Below are 12,087 nucleotides of genomic sequence, written 5' to 3'. Positions count from 1 at the left end.
ATAAAAATGTATTTTATGAATACTTACAAAGTATTTGAATACAAATCCAAGTATTTTTTTAATTTTATGCTATATTATATATATATGTATTGTACACCAGTATAGGTAACTATTATGTTACTACTTTCCATGAATCTTAACAATTATTATAACATGTCTGACTATTTAGAGATAAATACATGTTCACATATTTCATTCTGCATTCACTTATAATTTAACTAATAATGATTAAATTTCAATGAAAAAAATATAATAAAAATTGGTAATATTACTATTAATTTGGAACTATTTTAAATTTATTAGATTTTCAGTTTTCTTAAAAAATTCCAAAACAGAAACTATATAAAATGTAATGTGGTATTTAGTGTGGTAACATTGCTATTACCTACCTACTTTTACTATACAAAAACATAATATTAGTTTTCAACAAAATCAATTTTTTTTTTTAAATAATAAATTAAAATTAATAAAATACTTTATGATATTTTAATACAAGTATTTAAATTTTAGTAAAAATACAATTAAGAAATAATCAAAATACTTAAAAAATAAAAAAAATAAATTGTATTCAGAATAGCATATAAATACTTCAAAAAGTATTCGAATACTTTACAAGACTGGTGTCTATTTAGCAAAAAGTTAAAAAGTTATAATTTATAATAGTAAATAACACATGGTTGATGAAATTGCATAAGTACGCAAACCACCTTCGGTTTGCTTTTAGTAGATACAAAATATCAATAAAACGTTAATACAAGTTTATTAATTCTATAACAAAATCTGTTAATGTCGTGAGGATGAATGAATCAGTAATAGCAATAGTTCCTTTACTATATTATCTTCACCATCCTGTGGTCAAAAATGGTTTTTGGCACGTTGCGGACCATGTACAAAATTTAAAACAAATTTTACATTTGGAAAACATTTTTTCATTGAACCTGTTTTCCAAAGTCTTGAGTTGGGAAAAAAAATTAGACTTTGAATTAACTGTCGTTTTGAGTGACATTCCAACAACAATAAATGTGCTACATAACAAATTCACACTCAGAGGTATTATTAATTTCATAATACCAAAATCCAAAAACATTAATGCAATTGGGCATTATGTATCATACAATTGGAGGGAAACTAATATTACATGGGAACGATGTGATGACCAACTGCATTCCACACGATACGTAAGAGCATCCACAAATGTTAACTGTCAATTCATACTGTACACTAAATAAAAAAGTATTAGGTTACTAATGTTAGTATATTTGTTTAATTTGAATAAGTCAAAAAGCATTTTAAATAATGTATTTTAAATAATTAATTTATGTTTTAATTTAAAATTTTATTCAAAAGCTTAAAAACTGTAATGTGTCATTTATTTTTTAATTAAAATGTTCATACGTTTTAATTTTTACGTAAATAACTATTATAATATCTGTTTTTTTTTTTTAAATGTTTGTAATTAATGTTAAAATGTTCTTATACTTATATCAAATTTGTTATTATTAGTAAAATATTTTTTGTAATTTTAATTTAAAACTTTTATAAAATGTTACATATATATACTTTCATATTTATTGTAGAATTACTTTATATTTCAAGAAATCAATAAATGATTACTTTTTTATTAAATGTATACCTAAGAAAATTTGTCATATGAAAAATATTTTATTATATAAATATATGCTGTGTAAAAAGCTAATGATATAATAATAATTGTTTGAATGTTATTTAATTTAAAAAAGGTGATTGGCATTTATAAATTGGAAAATAGATATCCTTCAATAATGAACGTATTGTTTTGGTTTTCTCAAATATAAACAAAGAGAAAAGGTCTTATTATTTTGTATGCAAATTCATTTTTAAAAAAAATATGTTGGTCATTACTTAAAGTATGAAAAAAAAAACCCAAGTAAATCAGAATTTTCTGTCGAAATTTGATCACAAATCTGCACAAACTTGGAATAAACGAACAGGTCGATAATAAATAAAAAATTGGTTACTTACATATACTAAGTTTACTTTATAAAATGTGTTGATAAAACAATATATACAAAAAGTGTGTTTAAATATATTTTTAATTTATTAAGCATGTCTTTAGGCCCCTCCCTCCTTCAATGTTTAACATCTCGGAAATGGGTTAAGCACAAACGACGGGAATAAAAGCACAAACAAGCACAAACGAAGCACAAACGACTGTAAAAATTTGAATTCGAAAGTCCGAGGTGGGGGGGCTGGGGACATGCAGCTTATTGACGCGAGTAGTTCATAATTCGATTACAAACATTTATTCGGAAAAATCTTGAATATTACGGATTCTGTAATCTCCTAATTGAGAAACTACACATTTGGAACAACCCCTCGGTAGTATAGTATTTGAAGTTTCTCCGATTCGGTTTTTATTTTAATTTCGTTCGTGGGCACGATTCATATAGTTTATCAATCGATCGTACTGTTGTGATTTTAAGGCGGGCCGACGATTTTAACGTTCCCTGTGGCAACCGAAACACCGCACAGACGCCCACCCGTAACCGTCATTGACGAGGGAAAACACCGTACGTGGGATTATGTTCTTTTTAGTCTTGTCATGCGGACATCGATGAGCTACCGAAGATCTATTATGATCGGGTCATCCAAATCGTAACGTGTAATAATACAATTGTATGAAATAAATTCGTAACTTGGTAGAAATTCATCACCGCTGAAAATATCGTAATGCTACTATATCAGAGACGTATTACAAACGACGCGCGATACGGAAAACCGGCCACGTTCTGTGCGAAGGCGTTATCCCGTTGTTCGCAGTCCCAGAATACACACACACACACACACACACACACACACATACGTACGCATTATATAGGTTCATTTATAACTTAGTACTTGGTAATTGGTACACGTACATTTATATACATCCGCACGACGCTCGTGCGAGTGTCGACGTTTTGGCGACCGATTCGAATCTAAAACGGTGTACAACATATTAAAAGTGTACGTTTAGAAGCGCGTTGTCGAGACGAAGCGAATAATTAATATGTTCTGAACGAACGTTCTTCCGCATTTTTATATTTACGTTCGAAACCCACCAGTTGCGCGATTAATTCCTCGTGAAGTTTAGGCGGCTGTCGTTTTTTGTGCGCCGCGAATGCCGACAAATTATTATCTATTCACTGTTTTATTGTAAACGCGCACGCAGAAACCGTGGACCATTTAGGCACGGTCATGGTCATAATTCAAACTGACGTCTTGCTCTATGGTTCAAAATTATACGGGGCACCGTTCATGTGTCGGTGTTACGAGAAAACGAATCGGAAAATGTCGAGCGCACGACATAAACAGTAATTGAAAACACAATATCGAAAATCTATGTAATGCCTATGTCTATGTGGTACGTTCCGCGGGCTCAAAAATCGTATCAGCGGGAAACGAAGGGCGTTTACGGCATTTGTCGTAAAAACGATCGATTCGTAACTAATCTCGGTTGGAGGCTGAATTGATTTTAATCCGTTTCCTCAACCCCACCTATTTGTGCGCGAATAGACCCTAGTGAACAATCAGAAAAACAGCATGTACAATGTTATAATCAGGGCTCGAGAGTTAAAGCATTTGCTTATTTTTATGGACTGACTTAAAATGTAGCAGAGCGCTATAAAAGTGTATGTCACACATACAATTATGAAATTTGAAAGTGACTTTTTTTTGCTTTTTTCTGCAATTTTTTAAAAAAATGCTTATTTATAGTTTTTCTGATTATTTTTGCTCATTTGACCAGTTTTTTTTTTACATTTTATAGTTTTATCCTGCAAAGTCGTTTTTGATAGACCTAAAATTAATACTATTTCTTATCTTATCTACGTTGTCACGTAGTTCGTCGTCGTCCAAGGTATCGTTGTAGGGTTAACAAAGATATTCCAACGTTGAAAATAGAACTGGGTGTCATACGTCAGAATGATCTAGAATAGAGAGAACAGTTTACATTTTATTTTTCAAAAAAATCCCTTAGGAAAACCATTAAAATCCTTAGTCTTGAAAGTTTCACTTTAATTTTATATTCATTTATTTTGATTTTGTTTAATTTTTTAGTTAAAATTTTATAGTTTTTTTTTTTTTTTTTTAATAAATATTTTTGCTTAATTTTAAATTTTTTAAATGCTTATTTTTGTACTTATAATGATGTTTTTAAGCGCTTATTTTAATGATTTTAAGTGTCATCCCGATCCCTGGTTATAATAGTACACGGTCGAACGGTTTACTTTTTCGGTATCTATACATGATGCGCACTACATATCCATCTATTCGGTAATATATTATTTTTTTTAAATTTTTTTTATATTATTATTTGTATTCATATCCATGCGGTATGAAATACATATTTATATACATCAGCTAAGTGTCTTTTCCTTTGGACGCGTTAAAAAAGTATAGACAGTGTAATATGTACACGCGAAACAAACATAGTTAATAACTATGTTATGTTATAACTATTAATTATACTTCCATAATCGTTTAACGCGATCGTTCATTGCAGGTAGTGTGTGTCGCTTATAATTTCCAGTAGTTCGACCACTTGTTACTACCTGTACTAATTGTACTACTCTTACTGACAGTTTCTAAAAAAAATGCTTCTACTCTAAATTTGGGAATCATTGTTATAAATGCTTTTCGTGTATAATTAAAATTAAAAAAAAAAAAAAAAGGCATTAATGTATCTTTGAAACAAAACAAACGATGGAAAATTATAGAAAAAATAAAATAACTGGTAAAAGTATAGATATTAATTGAAATGATGATGCTGTTTATGTAAATGATAATCCAATGCGACTCAAAATAAATGTATTTCTTAAAATTAAGGTTTTTCCCCCGTGAATTGGGATACAAAGTTGTTTGATTCATAGACTCCAAAGTGTTCATATAAAAAAATGAAAATGCAAATATTTTTTAGCAGTTAATGAATCATATCTTACCAAATAACATATTATTTTATATACTCTTATTAGCGTGAACATTTTCTTCCAATGAAATGCAAGACACATTCCAATTATTTAATAATTCGTTATTTAAGTATTATTTTTGGCAATAACTTGAAATGGAAATGGAATGTAAACAACTTTATATGCAAGTCGTGTTTTGCATTTTAATAAACACAAAAAATAACATTACAAACATTATAAGATTTGCATAGCCAAAATTTTATGAACAACAATTTTAAAGTGATAGTTCTGACCCACAATTTACTTAAAACTAATAAATTAAACAGCTGGTGTGATGTGTGAAAATATAGATGACATTGTTAAAATTAGAAATAATGAAAATGTGATAACTATTCTAATAACAGCATCTAATATGTTCATTACGCTATTTTTAAATATCACTTAGAAATTATCAAATAAACTATTTATTACTAAATTATGAACATAAAAAATATTTCTTTTATTAATAATTTTGAAAAAAAAAACGAGGCGCCAGAGATAATAAATATTACAATTTATTTTAAAGATGAAACAACAGCCAGTTTAATTAGAGTAGTCGTTAAAATATTAAAAAATATAAGCAACCATTCTATTGCAACTCTTATTTATGTACATAATTTAAATATTTTAGCAAAGTATTTCTCCTGATAATCTTAATTTATTAAACAACGGTTTAAAACTGGGAACAGATCTAATACGAGTAATTCAAGTTAAGTAATTTTTCTAAAATATTTGAAAAATTATTAAAGCTAGATTGATTTCATTAAAAAAAAAAAAAACTCTTCTCATAGAATCAGTATGGTTTTAATACAGGCTTAAATACTGACGTTGTTTTTTTATAAACACCGTTTCTGTATAACAATTGTCATATAACAACAATATGTTAAGTTAATGCATATGATAATATACATTTTTATATTCCTAGTAGAGATACGATTATTATCAGTTAAAGAAACCGATAATACTTAATTAAGTCTTTGCCCGTAAACCCTTATATATTGGATATAAAGACCGATCAAAGGTTCAAGTTGATTGTCGATAGTCTTTTGTTATGGACTGTCACAATATCCATACGCATAAAAAAATATTGATAAGCATTAAACCTATAATCTTATAAGACTGTTCAAATCTCGGTAAAAAAAAAATAACCCATTGTTCTGAATATGAGGGATGTAAACAATAGTAATTTAAAGATTTTCGACTTATTATTTTCATTCCCGTATTTGACTTCGTTATGAACAGTTCAACGTGATGTATGAGTTTTTTATTTTTATTAATTGATGCTTTAAACGTATTTACCGTGTTATTGTGAATACCTATGTTATATGTAAACCACGCGACTAAAAAAGGCTTAAGTTTGTTTAAGCACCATCTTAAAACGGCAATCTATATATCTGTACCGAGTGACTGGTAAGTAAATCAAAATTTTCTAATTCGTTTTAACTGTTATAAAAATGACACCTATTATACAAAAAATTGAAAAAATTAAAAAAAATGTTATCAAAAATTAGTATTTTTAACTAGTTTAGATCATACTTAAATCGCCCATAACTTGAAAAATAAAAGTTGGACCTCCTCATTTAAGGGTACTTTATCATTATTTTTTATGTACTTTCATATGACGTCGGCCGGTCACTTCCGTCCAGGACACCCTATATATATTAAAATATTTCTTATTTTTTTAATACATTACTCCACTATTTTATTAAGCCATGTGTGTAAATAATTTAGGTGATATTTTGAAGGTCACATTCAACCCCTTCTTGTGCTGCATGAGGGTTGAAATATAACAATATATGGTTTTTTTTTAATTCAGAAAATATAGGATTTAGCGTGAATGTGGAAAGAACTTGATGATAGATTTTAATATTTTCTATAAAAAAGCATTTTACGTAAACACTCTTAAGTTCATTGTTTTTCGAAAGTACGAAATTTTATCCCCAAAACGCAAAAATAGCTTTTGCCAAAAAGATGTTCGTAAATGTTTGTTCATCGGCTTCGTCAAAAATGTAGCCAAAAGTATAAAATTTTTAGTCGATAAGGGAACCCTTGCCCCTCGTTTGGTTATAACAACTCGTTTGGTTTTTACCAAACAGTTCCCGGCCGTGTACCGAAGAGAAAAAAATAATTACGTGGACGGTCATCATGAGCGACGCGAGTAGAAGAAAAATTAAGGGAAGTAGCCGGGATGTGCATTTCATTTCCCAACGTTCAAAGTTGTGATCCTCGGGAAGGAGTTGACCGCAAACGAATGGCATGACATTGGTTTTGAACTTCCAAAGTGTGGGGGGAGGGGGCCCAGGGACATGGAGCTAAATCGTACGCCTCGCGCGTACGTTGTCACGAGAACGACGAACACGTGTTGCTCGTCCGCGATCGTGTCCGCCGCCCTCGTACGCTTACACGTTACCGTTGTTATTGCGTAATAAATCATAATACGATCGCGAGCGCGGGGCTTATTGTGAGTCAGGTTTACGGTCAATTACGGTCGGCGTCGGACGTGAGTCACGAAGTTTTTTCATGTTTTTTTTTTTACGGCTTGTGTCACGCGATTCGTCGGCATCGTCGGTGTTCCGGTCGCGATTCGGGTGCGATACGCGCAGCGGATTCCTCGGACCTTTCGGCGTGAACAATATCCGTAGAATAATATTAATAAATAAAAAGAAAAAAAAAACCGACGAAAAGAAACCGCGTAACCGTACTCGTTACGATAATATCGTACGCGTGCTGATGACTCATAAATTTAATGGGTTTCGCGCCGCCGCCGTTGCCGTCTCGGATGAGTGTTTTTTATTTTATTATAATATTATCATCGCTGCACGGCGGCATCGGGATCGTCGTGTTCCGGACGTGTATCAAATATGAATAATGCGGCGCAAAACTGGCACAACGGACCGATTGTATACCGTATTACTGTTAATTTTAAACGAAAACGATTTTATATTTCGAAATCGACACGTGGAAATAGTTCTTATCGACGGAATATTTGTTAAAATTATATTTTATTGTTGAAACCGAGTTTTGTTTTGTTCAGGTATAAAATCGGAATACAAATAGCAAACATGGTTTTCAAACGGTACGAAACAATGTATATCAGTTATTTGAGTTTTAGAAATTAATAACACTCTTACCTTGTAGAATATGGTAGGAACGACCGAAATCTGATTTCGAGTTAAAAAAAAAAAAAAAACACTCTCATTTCAAACAGTATGGGTCTTCTATCTGCACATGTCTCGATTTCCCATCACATCTCCTTCACGTAAACACCAGCTGTCCTTAAATCACTCCCAGTTACATCCAATTATTTCTCTCTCGGTATGTAACTGGGAAAAAAAAGTTTAAAAATCTAATAAAAGATTTTAAAAAAATAAACTTAATCTAAAAGTAACACTAGATCACATGAATCATTAACAAAATTCCACCCGGTACTACACTGCAGTGCATAATTAATAACATGCGTCACAAATATGTACATAAAAAAAAAAAAAAAATGATATTTTATTTTTTCAAATGATCTTTGGCCAACGTTTTTTTTTTTCAAACGATTTTAAATATTTATCAAAAACGGAGTACAAAAAAGAAAAATTTAAACCTCAAACCAGCTGAAAAGTATACTCGAATCACATAATAGTGTTGAGAAATGACGACAACGGACACCGTGACTTTAAGGGATATACGTAAAGCGCTGAGGAAGTTTCTTTTTTGCACAGAAACAGCGTATAACGTTTCATTGCGCGAACCGTCGAGAACTCTGTACGGTTAAATGTAACAATAAGTTTTTACAAACCTTATGCAATACACCGAACGCACGTGTTGGTTCTTTCAATTTTATTTTTCATTATTATTTGTTATTATTATTTTCATTGCAATCATAATTGGCATATATCTAATACAATATAATAACAATAAATTAATTATTCACGAAGATTTCGGTTTTTTCTTCGTCTGTTCGATTTGACCGTCACGAAAATGTATTTTTTCTTAGACGGTGAATACAATTATACGTTGATATGTGTATATTATAACTGACGCGCGTATACTTATGCATATATTAGAAGAAGGAGACTATTGCTCTGCAATCGTTTGGATCCGTACGATAAAATTGGAAATGGGCCGTTTTACATAATTTCCGTGACATTATACCGCTTAAAAATGCCTTTATGCAGTAATAAACCGAATACATTAAATGCGATCATATATATAAATTATAGTACTATACAGCATAATGCGTTTAACGATGTTTTTTTTTTTTTTAATCCGTTTCATACGAACATCTGCAGAGGGAACATTGAATCAATGGGATTAACAGTAAACGATGGACGAAATTAACATATTCAATGCGACGATAAAAGATTTGAAACACGTATACAGGCACATCGATCGACCGTAAACATTGTTATGATATTATTTTAACTACCCGCATAACCAAATTAACCTGCGTCATTATCATAATTAGGAACGATGATGCGACGCCGTGGAAAAAAAAGCACATCAAATACGTTGACAAAAGATTAGGTTAATGTTGTATAGGTACCGGTAAAACGTAAATAATAGAATAATAATTTATGGTAAACACGGGTGGAAAAAAATAATAATAATAGAAAACGGATCGGGTTGCGTTGACGGATGAATACGATGAACGGTTGACGGAAAAATAATAATTTTTTTATAGATGTTCTGGGTATTCGATTTTTTTCCTTTTTTTTTTTTAAATGTTATCATATAGAGACGATTGTATGTTACTTAAAACATCGATGTGTATCTAACTCGAATAAAATTTTGCTGCGATGACTCAGCGCTTACACTGGTGCGTACATCAATAGCTGTATAAATATCGAATCGATAACGTCGTGCATTACAAAAAACAGCGGCATTGTTGCACGCCAAGAAGTCAGTTCGGAAGGCGAAAAAAACGGCGGGTGAAAATTATTTTTCCGGTGTTAATTATTACGAAAATTCGATACGGTTAACACGTCGGATCAGTGTAACCAAGAACTCTTTATACGTACATAGAACGTAGTTAAAATCTGTAACGGTTCGAAAAAGAGAGGAGGACCGCATACGTTTTCGCACATTATCATCCCAACAATATGCTGTAGTCGAGACGGTGGAGCTCAGAAAAACGGGAATCTCGAGGAAAGGAGAAAAAAATTGCGTTGCGTACACAATTGTTGAGTGCGATAAGTCCGAAGGAGTCCATGTAAAACTTAACATCGATGTCGGTCGTGTTGGAGTATTGACGTCCTGTCTCTTCGGTAATTGTATAATGAAATTATGTAATACATATGTTCATTGGTGGATAATTAATGTGAACCGCGTTAACAACAATGTTATTATATACCTATTACGGATACGGATTTGGTTTTCGATGCAGTCGAAGTAGGTTCGAATAATGTGTAATGCTTGACGAAAATACTATTTGAACTTGTACTTGTTGTTTTACACGTGTGCATCCATGATGGCAAACTAATGGTATGTTATTTTTCAGTCATGAAAACCGTTTAGTAACTATTATATTGGTGTCTTGTATACCACTCACATACTCTATTAGGCTGGTACATTTATCGGCGTTTAGTTTTATCTTATCCAGGTTTATATTTAAATTTCATTTGTACACGTTTTTTTTTTTCGTTAGTCCAAAAGTTAACTGTACACGTTACGCCGTATTTACGAAATTGTCGATTTCGCGTACTCAGCAACCATGAGGATTTACAACTGCAATTTGCACTAAATACACGAACAAATTCTACCGGATTCATGAAATCGGTACTGCCGTATTGTCGAATTCACGTTTTCAGCAACGGCGTTATTGATTTCACGAAATCAGCGATTTTAACGGATTCGGTGTGAGATACGCATGCAATCAAGCTTGAGTACATAAAATACTTATTACACGTACATTGTGCAGTCTGAGCTGTTGCAGAACGATACAAGAGCACAAGACACAGAACACCAACAACGGGCGAAACATAACGACATGAGGGATTTAACGGGATGCATACATACGTTACGGAGTGATCTACGAACGTCAATCGGAATGGGTGTACCAACTTTTGTTGATTTTTTTTCTTCCCCTACGGCCTTCCCTTGTGCGGCGAAAGGGTCGACGGACGTTCGGAGTTTCGCGTGTACGGTCGGAACTAACGGAAAAACGATGATGTCGAGGGGTTCGCGGGCGGAATAATTCGAGACGACGACTGACACGGGTTTCGCAAGGACCCCTCGAGCGCGCCGAATGCGGTACACGTGTGGGCATCGCGATTAGGTGTCCGTACAAAGCTGAAAAAGTTTGTGATCAGAACCACGATCTTGTACACCATAAATACCATATCATTTCGCGCGATTAAAGTCATCATATCTTGTTCGTTGTAAATGTTTAAATATTCGTGGAAAGTAAAATTATTTTCACGATGAAAAATAATACTTAAATTAAATTAAACGTTATTGTTTAATATAAGGTGTAACGAACCCCCATTCATAATCGTAGTGTTGTAGCACCGAACCGTTTCCACCGGCGAACTGTACGCATAGACATAAAAAAGTAATTAGTTGGTGGCGGCGTTGTAAACGAAATGTACTAAGTTCGGTTCATACCTGTACGCACGTTTCGCGGGTCGGAGAACGTAAGAATAATTAAAACGTTAATGTATAAAGCAAACTATTAAATATGTACACAAGTATAATAAATAAATAAATATTGAAATTCTAAAATATTCGTTTTTTTTCTTCCTGTATACTTATGTACATCTTATTATTATTATTATTATTATTTTTTTTTTAATGTCTTGCCGTGCGTGTCACGGGCGAATTGAGTTTTCAAGTCATGTCAGCCGCCATCAGGGCCTCGATCTAACTAGTTTCATTTAATAATATTCACACATAAATTTTATTCGACGCGGATGTGGACCGAGTCGTTGCCGGTTTTATTTTACGGGTATATTATGATGATACTCATATTTATTTATTTATTTATTCATTTTTTTCTATGTATTTTATCTTCGGCTACCGTATAATTTATTATAATCGTATTCGCGCGTAATTACTGACGTCATTAGTACGATATAAGCAAGATTTTCAAAATAAATTTTCTAAACATCATATCTGGTTCTGGAGCGTAATAAAC

The sequence above is a fragment of the Sipha flava genome, unplaced genomic scaffold (genome assembly GCF_003268045.1).
Source record: "Sipha flava isolate LNK unplaced genomic scaffold, YSA_version1 87_pilon_pilon, whole genome shotgun sequence".
In the NCBI taxonomy this organism is placed as follows: Eukaryota; Metazoa; Arthropoda; class Insecta; order Hemiptera; family Aphididae; genus Sipha; species Sipha flava.
The sequence above is the reverse complement of the archived record's forward strand: the minus strand, read 5'-3'. Positions refer to the sequence as shown.